This window comes from Atta colombica, unplaced genomic scaffold (genome assembly GCF_001594045.1).
Source record: "Atta colombica isolate Treedump-2 unplaced genomic scaffold, Acol1.0 scaffold163, whole genome shotgun sequence".
Lineage (NCBI taxonomy): Eukaryota > Metazoa > Arthropoda > Insecta > Hymenoptera > Formicidae > Atta > Atta colombica.
In genome coordinates, this window is record NW_017259254.1 from 1,093,944 (window position 1) to 1,097,763 (window position 3,820).

Consider the following 3,820-nt stretch of genomic DNA (forward strand, 5'->3'; position numbering starts at 1 on the left):
TTTTAACATTTATATTGTTCAAATATACTCGATAATAATCGATATGAAGATGTAAGATAATGATCATTATTGATAAATAAAACAATTAAAAACAGATAAAATTTCAATTGAGATAGATACAATTTATTGCTGATGTTGTCAACATTTTTTTCTATTTTGATAAAGATGTAGCATAATATTATAAAATTATAATATAAAATATTATAATATATTGTAATATAAAATATTGATCAAATTACGATAGATATATATCTTCCTTCCTTTTAACGAGATAATTATGCAATATGGAAATTATTATGTGCCATTAAGATTATAGAGAACATAAAATGTTCTTAATAATATTAAAAATTAATTAAAATTCATAATTTTTTTAGTTTAATTTTGTAAATTATAAAAAAAAATGTATTTTTATATTGTCGTAAAATTTCTTTATAAATAAACAAAGGTTAATTCTACTTGTATATATAATAAAAGTCAAAAATTATCGAAACCGTACAGATTAAAATCTCTCTCTGCGTAGAAAGCTTCTTTACTCAGTTTTGGAGCTTATCAAGGTTAGTGCACCTTCGCTAAACGAACAGGTCATTAATTATTCTACGAGGACGAATGTGACACCTTGCTTGTTTCGTGTCGCCTCATATATACTAGGAACAATGAGACGAAAAAGAACAAGCGACGCCGCAACGCATAATACAGACAGTGGTGGTTCTAAATCTTTGCTTTCCCGCAACGTTCATTTATTTTGTGCTTTTACTGAATGCATCTTCTCATATTCTAGTCATGTATCTGCATTCTGTAATAATTTTTTTTCTTTCTGTCATATTCGCTTTCGATGATTTTTTTTTAATTCTGCTAAAATTTTTATTAAAACGGATACATCGTCAGAACTGACGCATTCACTTGTTTTAAGCGTTGAAAAATTAAAGCGTCTATTTGAAGGATATCATGTATGTTATTTTTGATAAATTAAATTTCACGTCTGGTAAATAGAGGTAAAATTTCATTATTGTTCTCATAACTCTTCAGTTAATTATATTTATTTGTATAAGAGATCAAATACTATTTTTTCATAAAAATAATATCGACGACAATGATATACAACATCTCTTGAAACGGCGTTTTCAATTATTTACTGTATTGAATAGCCTGAATTGTGGTAATTTATATTAAACTGTCCCAAAAGTTTTTTCATTTTTTTACTTCATGAATGACACAATTTACTGAAGTATACAAACCGTTCTATCATTTTTTTCTAGTTCTCTAGAAGCAATTTTTTAAAAGTTTCTTTGATTTATTAGCAAAATGCTGATTGAGGTAGTTTTTTATATTATTTAAAGAACTCTCTGAATTTAAAGAGCTCCTTTATCACGAAAAGAATTTTTTAGAGACAGGTAATAGGCAGAAGAGGCAAGAAAGCAAGGAGGATGGAGTAGAACATCTCAATTAATCGCCAGCAACTTATTTCGAACGACCAAAGACATGCTCTTTGGTCGTTCGAAACAAATTGGTGGTATTTAATTAGAATGCTTTATCCACATTCTCTTTATTCTCCGGATTAGTCATCTTCCGATTATTATCTGTATGTTGTTCCTTTCTCTAAAAAAATTTAGTTTTTTAAACAACATTAAAAAATGCCTCAATTAATATTTTTTCATTGATAAATCAAAAAAAATTTTGAAAAAAAGACATTATAAAGGAAAGATCGCATCTTTTCTCATAATTTATTGAAATATTTACGAGTCATTGTGTACAACATTGTATCATTCATGAAGTAAAAAGATGAGAAGAACTATATATATTTATATTATATGTATATTAGGTTGGTCCTTTTAAGACAATCTAATATACATATAGTTATGCAAGTTAATTATAATAAACAATCATATTAATTTCAAATATAATCAGAGTTGAAATTGATCAGAATACTTGAATGTTTTTAAACTTAAATACATGTTTGTAAAAATTAAGATAAAGGATTTTAAAGTTTAAAAACTCTGTTTAAAAGGTCAATTTTTTAATGAAAATAGAGAATATTTATTAAAAATATTTATTAAAATATAAAACTATTAAAAATAATGAAATAATAATTTGTTTAATATATTATAAAATTAATACAGTAATAAAATATAGTACAGATTTAATATACTCTGTCTTATAGATAATACATTGTTTAAATAAATCTTAATTCTAAAAAAAAAACTTTAATTTAAAACTTAATTATATCAGAATATATTAAATATACAAAATATAGCAGATGACTATTTCTTTTGAAGCTGTCTAAGGAGAAAATCATTTGAGACACGTTAATAAATTTATTATTAAAACGAAAGTAACAAATTCTAGGACACGTCTGTTATAGTAAGTTAGACTTTCTTTCTTTCGAACATTATATTTATAGCTATATCATTGCTTGTACTTTTGATTGGACACTCGTTGATTGTAGAAACTTTGATAGTGTCAGGTTTCCCGCTGATGATTTCTTGTAATTATCAATCTGCTGCGGACTTCTGAATAAGGAGATTCTACGCGTGTCTTCTTGCGGAGTTAAGAACAACGAGAAGGAACGAGTAGAATTCACGCTTTATTCGATATAAACGGTTAAGCTTTCTATAATTACACTTGATTTCTTGTACACGACAAACCGGGCTCAATTATAATTCCACTAGAAACTGTCAAAGGGAAATTTTTGCCGAAAGACAATTATACTTATAACGAGATGAAATATCTACACACTATACTTCAGTTTAAACGAATATTCAATCACACATTTTTCCAATATAAATCTGGAAGCAATTAAATTCTGCATTTGAGATTTTTTTTAAGATTGCATTAGCTCATGTTTTATCTCGGCCGACAATTATTATCGCGTTATTATCTCTCTATTGAAGCTCGTATACATTTTTTATTTCTAATTTTCTCCATTGTCTATCAAGATTTATCCTTTGATTCTCGTCGCCTGACCTTAGTCAATTCCGACTAATTAGCTGAGCGTAATCACGCGGTACAAATGGCGCGCGTTGATCTTCCGCGTTTGGCGTTAAGAATTAGCACGCGGTCCATGGAGAAATCTTCGGTAACAGTTCGTTGTACGCTAGTTACGTTGTTCTTGGGAAGGTTCTCAGAGGTTCTCTATCAAGACAAAGGGGGCATCATACGTGCGTACCGTTCGCCGGAAGTCGGGTAAAGGGGCTTTACTCGCGATAGCCGTTTAGATACACACCACATTTCTCTGCAAGAATCGGCACAACCGCAGGTGAGAATAAATCGGGACAATCCAGTGTTTTATAGTCTTTGCTATTTCAGCGCCTTTATCACCAATTTTTCACACCATGCACCGTTGGCTCGCGTGACGTCATACATACATACGCACGTATGCATACGGACTCGCTTGATCGAAGAGGAAAATTCTAAAAGCGATACGGCCTATCACGTTTATCGATTACGATAGCTGATTGTGAATCAATGTTAATTAACCTTTTTTTGTTAAATATTATAACGTTGCGCTCAATTCTTCTACAGCATTTTAATTATCGCGTGGCATAAAAGCCTGCGGACTCTGTGCGAATCTCCTTTGACAGAGAAAGAGTGACTACATTCTCATGTTTGGAATTATTATTTCGTTCTTTCTAACAAAAATTCAATTAAAATACTGAGAATTCTGTCTAATAAACTAAGAGATGAACCTATGATTTTTGTGAAGAATTCTTTATCTTTTTATTTTATTTTGAAAAGTATTAAGTAAAAACGTTAATAAATTTATTTTAGATTAATTTAATTTAATCGACTTAATTTTATTTAATTAACTACAGGATATCTCTAA

General features: G+C 29.0%; 1 protein-coding gene across 3 annotated transcripts in view; it reads left to right on the forward strand.

Annotated features, from left to right (window-relative positions):
* LOC108685994 overlaps positions 1 to 3,820 on the forward strand; it is a 26,706-nt gene that overhangs the window by 2,850 nt on the left and 20,036 nt on the right. The window lies entirely within an intron of this gene.